This window comes from Anarhichas minor, unplaced genomic scaffold (assembly GCF_050575085.1).
Source record: "Anarhichas minor isolate MPS153535 unplaced genomic scaffold, ASM5057508v1 ptg000035l, whole genome shotgun sequence".
NCBI classification, from domain to species: Eukaryota; Metazoa; Chordata; class Actinopteri; order Perciformes; family Anarhichadidae; genus Anarhichas; species Anarhichas minor.
In genome coordinates, this window is record NW_027466481.1 from 3,458,825 (window position 1) to 3,474,091 (window position 15,267).

General features: G+C 41.1%; 1 long non-coding RNA gene across 2 annotated transcripts; it reads left to right on the top strand.

Annotated features, from left to right (window-relative positions):
* Nucleotides 1-3,827: 3,827 nt before the first annotated feature.
* On the top strand, nucleotides 3,828-15,264 carry LOC142965679 (uncharacterized). Of its 2 annotated transcripts, XR_012957719.1 has the most exons (4): nucleotides 3,835-3,889; nucleotides 11,286-11,407; nucleotides 14,712-14,777; nucleotides 14,872-15,264. It is a non-coding gene; the product is annotated as an uncharacterized LOC142965679 (long non-coding RNA). The 2 variants fall into 2 exon arrangements; XR_012957720.1 differs by lacking the exon at nucleotides 11,286-11,407 and having other exon boundaries at nucleotides 3,828-3,889.
* The last annotated feature ends 3 nt before the right edge of the window (nucleotides 15,265-15,267 follow it).

Genomic DNA, 15,267 nt, shown 5'->3' on the forward strand with positions numbered 1-15,267 from the left:
GGAGCAGCTGGTGACTGGGAGGAAGAACTTAACCAGCCCTCCTTTGTGGATCAGCTGTCTCTGGCCGAGCTTTGTCATTCCAAATTGGGTCCCTCACATCCCGAGCCTGGGGAGGTTTTGACATGTAAATGGGTGACTGAGAGCTCCAAAGCCCCACGATTACTCAATAAAATGCTACAGGGGCCAAAAACGGTTCCCTGAGATGCACCTCTGGGGGGGGGGGGGGGGGGGGGAGGAAACACACACACAGCCTCACCACAGACTGAAGTGTGCCTCACAGTCTGGAATTATGTTAATGATTAAGCTTCCGTCTGGACACCAAACACTCTCTATCCTAATAGAATTATTTACGGATGATGTGGGGAGTCATGTGGGCAGTCGCATGACGCATGTAAACACTGTAAAGCCTTTCAGGTCATTGTTTGTGATATTGGGTTGAACAATATATAAACCTGACCTGATTATAATGTTTTGTTTATCTGTTAATTCATTTAACAGAGCAATGCTGATGAATCGTGCTCCACAGGAAAAATAAATGCAACAGATGTTGCAATTTATGTCTTAGCCAATTTGCAGCCCCTCTTCCCCATTTGGTGTTTAATTTAGTTTGGCATTGATTTCAATTTGTGTATAACAACAGACTAAATAGACTGTGCACATGTGTACAATATATGCATGTGTGTGTATATGCTGCAAATGACCTGTACACACTGATATGCAGATGGGAAGTGTGAGTGTGCACATATCGTTGGGATTTATTATTCAATTGGTAAATGGTTTTATATTTGCAAGCATATATATACAGTATATATGTATATATATAATAATATAGGTATAGTTAGGACTCCTCAATTGCAACAAAATATCATTACAAAGGTATGTTTTATTAAAAGGGCTCTTGAAGCACAGTAATATCTGGGTAAATGAGGACATTAAATCAGTTCAAATCTGTCGTATTTTATTTTGTTATTTTATTTTATCATCGCCTAATCACAAAGTCTATAGTGATCCACGCATTTTAACTACAGCAAAGGCGAGGGAGAGCAAGTGTAGCTTAAAGTGTTCCACCTCATTAGCCGTGTTGACATTCAATTCTCAAGCAAATCTTAAGCAAACTTTTGAAATATCACAACAAAGGAAATGTGAATAAGGCGGGGTTCCATCAACTGGTTTGGAGAGAATAAACGCTGCTCCAGCATCGTTTTGTCAGAGGTTGGCGCTGTAGGCTGCGCATTGGCTGTAATCCGCCAGGAAACTGAGTAGAACATGGAGAGAGTTCTAACTACTTTATCAATCTACGAGAGAACATTGAGGCGACATCTTCAGGAATTCAATTGGGAAGATTTTCATTTTTTCTGTAGTGTGTAGTATTGTCCATGTTTCTTGCTGTTTGGAGACGAAGACAAGCATTTGCACATTATGGGAATAACTAAGAAGATGCTGACAGCAGAAACAGCTGATATGTCATGTGTTAAATGCTCACATCAGAATTTATTCGGCAAAGGCGTTTCCCCATCCGATTAAGCGCTTCCACTCTTCAACTAATGCAAAAACCACCTCAAGTGAGCGTAAAAACATTTTCGTCGCAATTGAGGGAATCTTATCAAGTTTTTCCATTCCCATAAAGCTTTTCTAAGCTGATACTTCAAATTGCGCATACAAATATGTAAATGAAAACGTTTTTTTATTATTTATTTTTAGTGCATCAAACAAATGTGCCATTTCAGAGTTTTCCCAATTTTAATGATGTATTGAATAAAAACGTTACAGCTTTCAGCTTTTGCTTGAAAGCATATGCCTGACAACAATTAACACACAGGTAAGCTGAACTGCATACAAGCCTATAACTTTTGATCATTTCAGTAGCTCTATAAAATGAAGCTTATGCCCAGACGGCAACGCCCCAGTGAGCTGGTGTTCGGCACGTCTGTGTGCCACATGTGCGCACGGCAGTAAAACAGCCAACACTTCTATCTTACTCACTCACAGGAGAGAAGCTGGCCATATGTTGGCGAATGGTTACAATGCTGCTTTAACCAAGAGAGCAAACAAACTAGAATAACGCAGCACATTTGAACAGGTGCCAGAGGTGCAAACATCATTGCGCTTGCACAAACAAAATACTCCATGGTCTCAATAATGCACCACATCACACATCTGGAACGTGTGTCTCATGTTTGTAAGAGAGAAGAAAACCAACGGCAGAGAGCCGCTGAGCAGCAGCCAGGAGCACTAGGCACACAGGAAGTCAAATTTGCTCAATATACTGTAGCCTGCGGCAGTTTGAGGGATAATTGCTGACACTCCTAGCTTTGTAGATAGCCATTCCATGCTGCAGTGGTCAGGGAAACCCCATGTTATAGACAGCTGTCTGAAGCGCGGCACACAGAAAGGACATGACATGGAGCATGTAAACATGGATTTACTCATGTCCTCCATACTGCCTGCGCAGCTTATTATAGAAGGATTCTGGCAACATAAACCAGGAATTGCTGCCTGCTGTGGCAGAGTGCTTCTTTCCAGGCTGCCCTACTTTCCGCCTGTAGTTGTTGACTTGGTTTATTTGTTTCCGAACGGCCACTAATCGCTGTTCTTTTCTCTGCTTTTGCTGTTTACGAGGAAATGGAGTGGCTCTACAATTGGTCGTGGGGCAGAGAACACTTAGGGCTACTGCTGTGCCTCCATTTTCCATCACTGGTATCAGGGTTGTGATGCTTGGCCTCTGTACACCAGGAAACATTCATCACACCCACGGAGAAGACCGTGATAATGAGATTTATTTGACAGCAGGACAAACAGTTTAAATTGCATGATGTGTTTGCGTGATGTCAAGCACTTAATAATGTGTTTGCATTTAATGCCAATGACACAGTAATGGGTCTGATATGTCTTTGCAGTATGGTGACGCAGTATGAGAGAGAGAGAGAGAGAGAGAGTGAGAGAGAGGGCACGGGGGTGTGGGGGGTAAGGAGATGAACAGAGCAGCAGATAATGACCTCAGCTTCCATCTGCTGGGCACCGCAGGGCGGAGACACCTTCAACCTGCCACCGGTCGGTCGCCACGGCAATCTGCCGCTCCCCATCGTCCTGGTGACATCTGCTTTTGGGTGACTGAAAGATGAATGCGGCACCAGCCGCACGGTCACAGAACAGACATCACGCAGACCGCTAGACACACACAGTAACACTGCGGCACAGATGGCCAGAGACGCACTACTGTGGAGATTACAATCCAGGCATTCTCCTCTGCCACTAACCTCTCAGTAAAGTGGATGTAATGTAATGACAGATTTGTAGTGGCGTTAGCTGTGACTATGTTTTGTGACTCCTGAAGAGCTGCCGTTTGCGGCCAGTGGCTGGCATTCCACAAATCTTGCGATAGTGCAGTTTATTTAATACCCTCCTGTTACACTGCTCGCACACATGACACAAGCTTTGACCTGTCAGAGGAATCGGGCTCACATTTATGTCTGTTTGAGTTCATAATACTAATTAGTTTGTTTTTAGAGCGGGGGAATAAATGTTGTTTACTAGTACTCTGTATCTATGGCGGTATCGTTTTGCTTGACTAGAGTCCCCAGCCACAGCTGTCACAGTTATTTAGTGCCTCTGCGGTAACCTTGGAAACACCCACCCTGCATACAAGTGTTTTCACAAAATTGAGATCCTGAGAAATAGGTGAAGTCCTCGGAATGTGGTGATTACACACAAAGCAACACGAAAAAAGTCACAAAACCACCTTATGTGTTGGGTTCATTTTGAAGAGAAGGGCAGCTGGAGAGAGAGAGAGAGAGAGAGAGAGAGAGAGAGAGAGGAAATTAAGGGGTGGGGCGGCAGTGACAGAGGAACAGTGAAGCAGAGGAAGCAAAGGAAAAAGAGGGGAATTCAGGTCAGTGTTGTGTGATTATGCATGTAGGGCTGGGCATTTTGATCCACCTCTGGCTTGGAGAGTGAAATAAACGCTGGGTGAGAAAAGGCAATTGTGTGATAGGAGGATAAACAGAGAGACGGAGGGTATGAGAGGGGAACAACAAAGTGAAAACATGATCAATTGTAATTGGCTTTCATAATTTCTCAGGGAGCAGGGTCGAAACTTTGTTGAAATCATCTCATGAGACAGCAGGTTAAATCTAAAGGGAATGCTGACAGATTATGCCAGCCCTGAAATATTACACCATGCACAGTTGGATGAGTTTGATCCAAAGCAACAACATAGCTTTTTGAAATCAAGAGATTAAAGTTGGGATCTGGCATTTGCAGCAACACCATCGTTATACTCGTTATACGTATATATGTAGAAGAACGCTAATTGTTTGCTAACAAAGGCTAAACTTTAAGGGTTGGGTTGATTTCAGTTTTCTAAAGTACCAGGCAAGCTTTAGTTTATAAATTGTAACTCCAGGAATGACTCCATGTTTCCTGTAGTTCGGTTAAGCAGCAATGTTTAGAGTCCAGAATAGCCCTTTTATGGGTGTTAGAGGAACATAATATCCCCCAGGCCAGCGTCAGAGGCCTCAAAGTCCAAAAATGTGTCAGTGTTTAATGGCTCAAAAACAATTTGAGTCCACCTGGGTAAATAGATTTTTGTGTTGTGGCTGATCTAGCTTGAAGTGTCAGCAAGAGTTAAGCTATATGGTAACATATTATATAAAACTATACTTAATTGAGTTACAACCCACATATGACAAATCCCACCCACATGGCATTAAAAGGGCCATGTCATCCTTTCTTTCTAATGTGGGTGGGTATTAGAGAGCTGGCAGCTCTGTGTTTTACACTGGGAATATCAAAATAATCCCTGCATTCCAAATCACATTTTTTTTAACTTTTAGTACATACTGTAGCTGCCCTTACACAGTATGTATTGTTGCTCGCATTATCCATCCAATTGGGACAACCTACTTCATTACAACGTTGAACAATGAAACTTGACCTCCTTGCTCATATGTCCGCCCCACAGAGAGGATTGGTCAGAATAGCCAGAAAAGCATGCTTGCTTGCATCCTGCAAAATTATAATTATAAAAAGATTATAAAACTATAATTGACAGCTAGCCAGACTTTTTTCAGCATTGCTCCAGAAAAATAATTTCAACCATCCCAAAGTTAGTGTAAACTGTCAAAAATTCAAATTGTTATCGTTTTATTTTGTTATTGTCATCTATTATATTATTTGTATAAAAACACACAATTCAAATGATTTGGAATTCACATGATTGTATTTTAATTTAAATACTTTTTTTTGGCATTAATAGATTTAAATATATATTATAAGCTGCTTAGAGCAAGTGTTAAAACAGGTCATACTCTCTCTCTAATATCCATGTGACACTGGGAAACTCAAAATATTCCCTTCGTTCCAAATGGTATACTTTCTACTTTAACTTTAACTTCCGGAACCAGGTGCACCTAAAAATTGCTCTTCAAACTTTGCTATTCTATCGGCCATTGTTGAGTTTTTGTGCATTAATAAAGTAGCCCATACGTTTAACACTGCTCATCTGTTGCGTGTGCCATTGCACACATTTTCCGTGCCACAAATCTTAGAAGGGTACTCTAAAAACATTAGCCTAGGCTTGGCTGTAGGCAGCCTATTCAACCTATCTGAAAAGGCTGGCCTCCATAAACAGAGGTAAATAGAGGCCTTGCCATGTTCAGCAGACAAAGAGCATGGATTTGAAGTGTTTCTTGCTTCCTAACTAATGTAAATAAAGTCCAATATTTACTCTTGGTTTTTCAAAATGTCTGGGTGTAGATGTTTGACTTTTCTTCACCAGCCAGTCTATGAGCTAATGAAGCTAATTTACCTCCCCGCGTGGCTTGTTTTTGCTCGTTGCAGCAAAAACATTGTTGTGCAGCAACTGACTTGTGGAAGATTCACCAGCCTGTTTCTGGCTCTAGACTCTGCAAATGTAACATCACGCTCAGAAGATTCCACTTGCTTCCCCCAGCCAAGTGTGGAGGCCCACAACGCACACACACAGACACACACACACACGCACACACACACAAATGACAATTCATTTAAACACACACACACACACACACATGTAGCTACAAAATCACATGTTCCTCAATACACATGTGGGCACATACCCACACATGCATTCATGCTGACTTACATGTGCACACACAGAAACACTCACACAATCCCTGCTGTGCCTGTAAAATCAGCATAGCTCTCAGAAATTCCACTAACGCCTCCCACCCCATGTGGACACACACACGCACACTCCTGTGAACCCACACAATTAATGTGAAATCACATCCATCTTCCACCCCTCTGCCCCTCCCCTGTTCTCCGTTACAAATAGCTGAGGATTGCATTCTCTCCCTCTGGCCTTGCCTGATGTTGTTTTTACATGTCTTGTTGTGTGCAATAGTCTCCCTTATGTAAGACAAAATTACCCAACACAAGTGCTATTCTCAGTGGGGGAGATTGCACTGGTGCATTCCAAACTCAATGAAAGATGGAGAGAAATTGGGAGAGAGGTGAGAGGGAGATGATCTTTCCTTAATGATTATTTTTATGGCAGCCATGCTTCACTAGAGGTCTACAATGAAGATAGAGGTAAAACAGAGGAGAGGTAAGTATGCTGCGAAAGTCATGAGTCAGATTCAAACTCAAGTGCACCTGCTGAGCTGCCACGACGCCTTAGAGTCAACCATCTTAAGTGGATTATTTCTGTGCAGATTTAACCTCAGCGCCTCAGCATAAGCACTGAGGATTCCTTGACAAACATTGACCAAGAGATAAGGAGGTAGTGTGTGCAGTTAAGATCCCGTTTACCCCGTACAGAGTCACAGGGGGCTGGAATCTATTCCAGCATACGTTGGAAAGGAACAGATTAAAATAACCAGAACTGGCACCGTATACAGTGCACACTGTATGGAAGGAGAGCATGCAAGCACCATATATGAAGTGCTACTGCATGGGAGGAGATCTGCCACAGAGAGACAACAGAGGGACAGGAAATGTCTGTCAATAGCTTTGATGTTTCAGATGCTTCATGCACTCGGACAACAACTAATGCATTCAGTCTTTTTCGCCTGGAATGACCCATAGAAATCTTTGAAGCGCAGTCTCACGGTGGACTTTGATAAACCTTTGGTCTCTGTAGAGAGTCAGCGTTACATCCAGGCTTGTTACTAAACAGTACACAATCCACAAGGGCCCAACCACATTGGTTTTGGCTGGGTCATGTTCCTGCTTTCTTCCATACGCGTGATCCAAAGTGATGTGTCCTCTAATCAAGTTATTCATTGTCCTTGCAATCCTTCATGAAGACTTCTCACAGGCGAAGCAAGTGTCTGTGATACTGAGGGAGAAAGCTCCTCTGTTGAACACAATTGAACAGTTCATTGTATGATACTGTAGCTCGTTTGTGGGCATAATACACTGGCAAGTGCACATGAGGTAGGGGACTGAAATAGAGACAGCCTTGGCATTGTGGACATTTCATGGTTATGGAATACTATCACGCAGGGTAAAGATGAGAGCAATGGAAGAGTGCTGGGGCACATGCAGAATTTTACTGATATGTTTACCACCAATTTTGGAATTTGGAAATTGAGTATCAGTAATCAATATTAATGTGACGTTTGTTGCCGTCAGCATCTTTTCAGACAAAGGTAGCTAATGAATATGGTGGAGTGTTTAGCAGCTAAAGACTCAGGAGGCACTTTCTCTCAAGAGTTGGTGAAGACAAAAAAAAGCGTTAAAAGAAGAGTGAATATTGAGCCCCTTTCCCAAAAAGCCCACTAACACAAACTAACATCTGGCTTGTGTCGTTAGTTAAACATGAAACCTGGGTGGAATATTTGCACCTTTCCAGCGTGATGTTTGAAGTGCATACATAATAAAGACAATCAACAGGGATTTGGACAATATTATAATTTATTAACGTACAAAACATACAATTAAGATGCTCACCTCAATGCCACCAGATTCCAGTCAGACAACAGTAATTTTATGTTGCTGATCATCAAAACACACTTGATTCGACAGAATAAACCAAATTGAACTCATCAACACCTACTTTGGTTAGTCTTCGCACTGTTCCAACAATCAACAACTGTGGTATGGTCCAAATTTAACCTTTAGTTCACTAAGTTAGAGCATCTTAAAAAAGATTTTGGGACATTTGCCTGTCTTATTCGGCAACAGGAGGAAGGAAATAACCTTAAACGACACCAAACTTTATGACCATGAACTATTTTGAACTTGATGGCAACGGAAGTATCAGCAGCCAGTCACACCTCTCTTGTAAAGCCTGTAAAAGATGCTGCCCCAGCTAAGTGGTGTAAGCAAGCTGAACAGTCTTCGGTGCATGAAGAGGTTGAAATGATTGAATAACTGAGTTAATGATAAAAGGACTGCTTGTTCACCCTGGCCTAGCATCTGACTTGAGAATGACATGTGGTCTAGAAGTGCTAATGCACGTGGTCACAAGGCATCAGGGTGCATCTCTTCCCTATCTTTGGTATGATCTGTTATCAGATTCGATGTCCAGGGTGTTATGAATGCCACTTCAGTTACTACAGTTATTTTGGGGAGCAACACTGAATATGATACTAATTTAAGAGAAAAGGGAAATAATTTCTCAGTTTATTTTGATTTCACACAAACAAAACAGTTACACTACGGAATTGAATCATCATCTCTTACATGAAATAAGGGACATTTGTGTGGCTTTGTGACAATCATCGGTCTTTCATTCATGGCTGCTTCTTTTTTTTAAATGTACTTTTTAATTATGAAAGAAAATGGAGCTGTTTTGATTCTAAGAACAACAAAACAATCCCTCTCTGTTTGTCCTGGCTTTGACTCATCGATCTTGTCACCATACCAGCATGAAAAAACTCTTCACAGAACACATGATAGCAGTCCTGGTTTAAAGGCTACAACCCTAATACTGCGGGCTTGTTTGCACATTACACACATTATTTATAATGGAATACGGGGCTTGATGAATGGGCTCCCATGATCTTCCTCTCAATCTCTCATTGAGCAGGCATGTCCTCCTGAAGGGGGGGCTCGTTGGAGAAAAAAGAGGAGAGCATGCATTTTAAATGAATCAATCCTTCTCATTTCCCCCTCTCCTCCCAGGCAGACAGACCTCTCCTGGAGGGGGGTCTGCGGCAGTGGGGAGGAAAAAAAAACAAAAAAACACTGTCATCTGTTTTCATGGAGGTGGCTGAGGCCCAGCCTCTAGCTGCGCTTTGGCTAGAAGAAAGAAGAGAGAGATAAGGAGAGAAAGAGTGAAATGAGGGTAAGGAGGAGTATGGATTAGAGGAGAGAGGAAGGATAGAACAGAGACCCTCGAGGTGCAGGAGGAGGGAGGTCGAGGGCAGCAGGGACGAAAGGAACAGACAGGAGAGAGCAGGAGGCCACATGCTAGTTGGGTCGGTATAACAGCCGGGGATCCTGGGAAATGCTGGCCTCCACACGTGTACAAAGGCAGCTCACAGATGACAGTGCAGTGGCATACCAGGCACCGATCTAGAGCCTCATCCCCGATGGGAAGAGTTCCTCTTTCACTCTATCAAAGTGTCTCCCTCCCTCTCTCACAATATCACTCAATTTCTATTTATCTCCATTTCACTCCCTCTCATCTTTCTATTGTCATTAGTCCCATGTTATCAAATAAACTCTTCCCGTCAATGCCTTTCTTCACTGGTGCTCATAATCAAATTAGATTTGCTCCAAGTAGTGGGAGGAAAGACTAACCCTCAGTGCAGACACCAAACAGACAACGCCCTTCAACTGACATTTGTTTTCTCAATAACTTGTGTCTTAGGCAATGAGAAGAGAATGGTAGATGTCACACTCCCACACAGGCGCGTGCACACACACACACACACACACACACGCACACACACTCAATTACGTGTGTAGAGTAAACAGAGTATCAACTGGGTTTAAGGCAATGACAACAAACTTAGAGTGTGGGTTTCCCCAGAGGTCTTTATGAGCTGGATTTCTCTGTGAGACTATTGTCTCACTCCTGTTTACAACCGCACCTGCCCTTGTTGTCATGTGTGTCACTGTAGCTGCAGGGAATTAAAATGTGTGTGTGTGTGTGTGTGTGTGTGTGTGTGTGTGTGTGTGTGTGTGTGTCACTTAAGAGTTTAAGTATTCAGTATTATCTCTAATCTCACATTTGTAGAAGTGTTGGTTCTTATTATACAATTATTATTATTATACAATGCTTATAATTTAAGCATTAGTTGTTGCATAGTTGATCAACAGAAAATGAAAACACTTTGGACATTTCGTATTATTTTCTGACATGTTATAGACTAAACAATTATTTCATTAACTACAAAAGAAAACAGAGTAATTGAAAATATTGACATATTTGTAGCCCTATAGCACCTGATGTACTGCCTGCCTCTTATGGTATGTCTGATCAAGACAAACCCTTTGTATTCTGTCCATCACCTGGTTAAGTGTGCTTTTGCTCTGCTGCAACACTGATCATCATTATCCATGCTACCCACATGCCCAACCATTTGCCGCCACAGCCACTGTTTATCCAGCCCACCAAGCACATGAGCAGCCATAATGACACTAATTGCCCAAGAGCTCACTTTTCCTCTGAGTGGTTTTGTACTGCATTGTGCCTTTAGAGCCATCTGTGTTCCCATCTTAAATCGATCCATCTTGCACATTCCAAAACTACAAAAGGACAGGGAAAGGCACCACTCCCATTCATAAATAATGTGTATGGGGTGCGGGGGATGTGGGCTACTGTTTCTTTGTGTTTATTTGAGCCGTGATTTGGACCTCTCCAGCCTACTGGAGGTCTGGGAGAGTGAAGCGGCTCATGACAGCTGACCCCAGTGCTATCAAACGTCATAGGGGGGAGGTGAAGAAAAAACTGTGTTTCTATCCTCCTTCCGTGTGGAAATTTTATTTTTATTAAAATGTTTGTTATGAACCAGTTTCATTTATTCTTATACCATTACATTACATGCAATATATGGTCTTATTTTAAACAGTAACTGCACTATAAAAGGTGTTTTTAAACTATTAATTAATGATATGACTGATGAAACACCTCAATGCTAATGTTTGTATAGACATTTCTTACAAAATTCATAAAAATCTGCATTTCATGGTCAAAAATGGATTAAAACGCCATCATAAAAGAGTAGATAAACGAGTGCGCCGATGAAGCATTAAGTTGTTTAATTTTTCTCATTTAGTGTCTGGCTAGTTAGCTAGCCAATGTTAGCTTGCTAATGCCACCATGTTTCATGCTAATGTTACACTTGTTGCAGAAAATGACTGGAACTACGGGCTTGGGGCCAAAGGCAGCAATGGGTCCCTGTTTTGTTTCCAAAGCTGGTGCCCGCTCTTCTCCCGGCAAAGTAGTGAAGGAGTGAAGCGGAGCGACCGCAGGGTAAATTCTTGTCATGTTAAACAGTCCATTCATCAAAATTCAATCACCCATGCCATGTTGCTATTTTCCATGCTACTGTAGCTGTCATATTTGTCATATGCTTTTGTCAAATGGAAGTGGGCGTGGTTTCATTTCTCAGGCTCAGACCTGGGGGTGAAGTTACATTTTAATATAGAGTAGTACAGGTGTTCAGTTACTACTCCTAAAACATAATAATTAGTTAAGAGAGAAGAAAAGGAAGATACATTGAAATGTGAGTGAAAACAGACAAGATATTTTAGAGTTATTTTTTAGAACTCCTTCGCATTAGGCCATTAGCATTAGTCAATTATTATAGACTATGGTAACAGAAAATAAGTATTTCTTCTGCATTTTCAAGGGGAGTTAAATATTTCAAATATTTAAGTAAAGAGGTAAAAATGAAACACCAAAGTCTGGTTTACATTTTGTACTACCTTGTCATTTGCAAGTGTCTTCATCATTTCAAGTGTTGATTGTAAAAATAAATAAAAAATATTTCAGGGCAAACAGCAGCCAAGTGCAGCGGCAACCCTTATAAAGAAAAGCAAATAAGCATATTTCGCAAAATGACAAACTATTACATCAAAAAAAAATTTTAAGAGCCCATGAACACGTCACTTTGTATTTAGACTTTGCAGTCACTGACACATCTGGCAAGATGTTATGTCCATTTTGATAGTAGCAAAGTAAATCAATCTTGTATGAGCTCCACATTTATTTCAGTATTCATATCTCTCCAGACTCATTGGCTTATCTTGCACTTTGTGGAAGGCAAAAAAAAGCATTATATAGACAATCATTAACTGCCAAGAAACACTGCAGAACATGGCACTATATTGTCACTGTATCAGAAAACTAGAACATATTGAAGGTGGTTAATACCATGCACTGCCATCCACTCACGTGTTTTACAAAAATGTGTATTCAAGGAGGTGGAAGTACCTTTGAATTGCCCTCTCTGTGATTTCAATATTGCAGAGGAGATGAGGGAAGCACAGTACCTCTTCATGCAGGAGGTTAATGTGTGTCTGTGCTCACTTGTCAGATGTAATTGAAGGGAACAGCTTATGAAAATGAGGTGGCAGGGATGAGGTCTTTAATTAGATCAAGATCATGGACAGAAAGGAATTAGAATCACCACTCTCATTACCTACAGCAAAACTGGAGCAGCGCGACAGTGAATACATGAAGAAAAACTTTAATATCTTACAGACAGCATTACTGTATCAATGCGGTTACGAGGGACCATTGCTCTATTTCGTATACTGCCTTACTTGGCCAAACCGGAAACTTTAAGGGTATCAGTGCTTACAACAGTATCAATCTCTGTGTTGCTATATCTGAACGGGACAGTGCACATTAATAAAAACATTTCTGCAAATGCGCCAGAGTTAGCCAAAAGATTATTTTTCATCTGATGCCTTATTTACCCCTTCAAAGTCACAAGGTTCAATATGTGTGAATAACTATGTTAAAAGCTCAATTTGGCATAGAAATATGCTGAAAATGCAACATAGAACTTACATGCCATCTAGTGGTGAAGCTGTTAACAAATTAACTGATGAACAAATAAAAGAATAGGAGGTGACAGAATTATGATAAGAATGATTATAAAAAAAGAATTGAGATATTTTAAAGTATAGGTAAAAAAAAGTAAAACAATTAAATTAGAATAATGATGTATGATGATATTATAAAATATGTCCATGAACATTCATGGACAAAGATGTCAAAGATGTCAGCTAGCTGTCCAAGAAAATGACAACTTAATTATTCATAATGTTTCAATAAGGCAGATAAAACGTTATTAATCCCAAGCGAAATTGCTTTCCAGCAGTTACAATGCAAAGTGGGAGTGGCAATATAATATAATATATACATTAGCAATAAGGTTAAAACAAATGGTACAAATACAAAATGTAAACAATACATGCAAGGCAAACAGTAAACCACAAAATATATATAAACTATATATTATAGACTATATATGTAGTCAGGATCAGTCTAGGGTGGATTGCATGTGTGTACAGTATCAGATCTGAAGTCAAGGTAGTATTACTACATATTACAATACATTTTGCTTACATTGACCTTGAATTACGTTCGCTTCATTTGCAGCCTCAAACGTTGAATATCTTAAGAGATTAAGTAAAAAGTATCACAAATGCCATCACAACTCAACAGTAGTATACTAATAATTTTCTCTTATTATTTTATCAAGGCAGCAGCAAACAGAAAAGTCTTCAATCTCGATTTAAAGGAGCTGAGGGTCTCAGCAGACCTGCAGCTTTCTGGGACTTTGTTCCAGATATGTGGAGCAGAAAAACTGAACGCTGCTTCTCCATGTTTAGTTCTGACTCTGGGAACAGAAAGTAGACCGGTCCCAGATGACCTAAGGGGTCGGGATGGTTCATAAGGTAGCAGCAGATCAGAGATATATTTTGGCCCTAAACCATTCAGTGCTTTGTAAACCAACAGTAGGATTTTAAAGTCAATTCTTTGTTTGACAGGAAGCCAGTGCAAAGACCTCAGAACTGGAGTGATGTGATCCACCCTCCTGGTCTTAGTGAGGACTCGAGCTGCAGCGTTCTGAATCAGCTGCAGCTTTCTGACAGACTTTTTACAGAGACCTGTAAACACACCGTTACAGTAGTCCAGTCTGCTGAAGAGAAATGCATGGACAACTTTTTCCAAATCCTGTTGAGACATAAGTCCTCTAATCCTTGATATATTCTTCAGGTAATAGTAGGCTGATTTTGTAATTGTCTTGATATGGCTGTTCAGGTTGAGGTCTGAATCCATAACACCTAGATTTCTGGCTTGGTTTGTGGTTTTTAACGTCAGTGATTGAAGCTGAGCGCTGATTTTCAATCGTTCGTCCTTGGTACCAAAAACAATTACTTCTGTTTTATCTTTGTTTAATTGAAGAAAATTCTGGCACATCCAGTTGTTGATTTGTTCAATGCAGTTACCCAGCACTTTTATGGGATTATAGTCCCCTGGTGACATAGTTATGTAGATTTGTGTGTCGTCTGCATAATTATGATAACACACTTTGTTGTTTTCCATAATCTGAGCTAGTGGAAGCATGTAGATGTTGAACAGAAGAGGCCCCAGTATTGAACATTGGGGAACACCACATGTCATTTTAGTCAGCTCTGATGTGTAATTAGCTACAGACACAAAGTATTCTCTGTCCTTCAAGCAGGATTCAAACCAGTTAAGTGCTGTGCTGATGAAGAGTAAACAAAGCACGGTTATGCTTTTTCTGTTATTTATACAGCCTCCCAACCTGCAGAGACCCGACCATCATCCAGCTCCTCGTCTGCTGGACCCACGACATCCACCGGTAGTGTACTTCATGTAAACTTTCATTGTATGCCAACCCATGAAAATCTGATCATTTTCTTTAATTCAAAGTAAAAAAATATATATTTTAATAGGTCACACTTCTGAAGAGATGGAGCAGACAGTTTGGGAGTGTGGCCGGTGCTGGGAACCTGACCCTCCCGAGAGCTCAGAGGGATTGGTGTCGTGGGTCCAGTGTGACAGCTGCCACACATGGTATCACACCATGTGTGTGGGCTGGGACGAGGAGCTGCATGAGGAAGAGGATTATTTTAAATGTCTGCCACACATGGTATCACACCATGTGTGTGGGGCTGGGACGAGGAGCTGCATGAGGAAGATGATTATTTTAAATGTCTGCCACACATGGTATCACACCAAAATCAGAGAGGGGTGTTTTTTTCCGCCACACCTTGAAGGCCGGTCCGTGAAAATATTGTTTTACATGAAACCGCTCCGTGGTGGAATAAAGGTTGTGGACCACTGTGTTT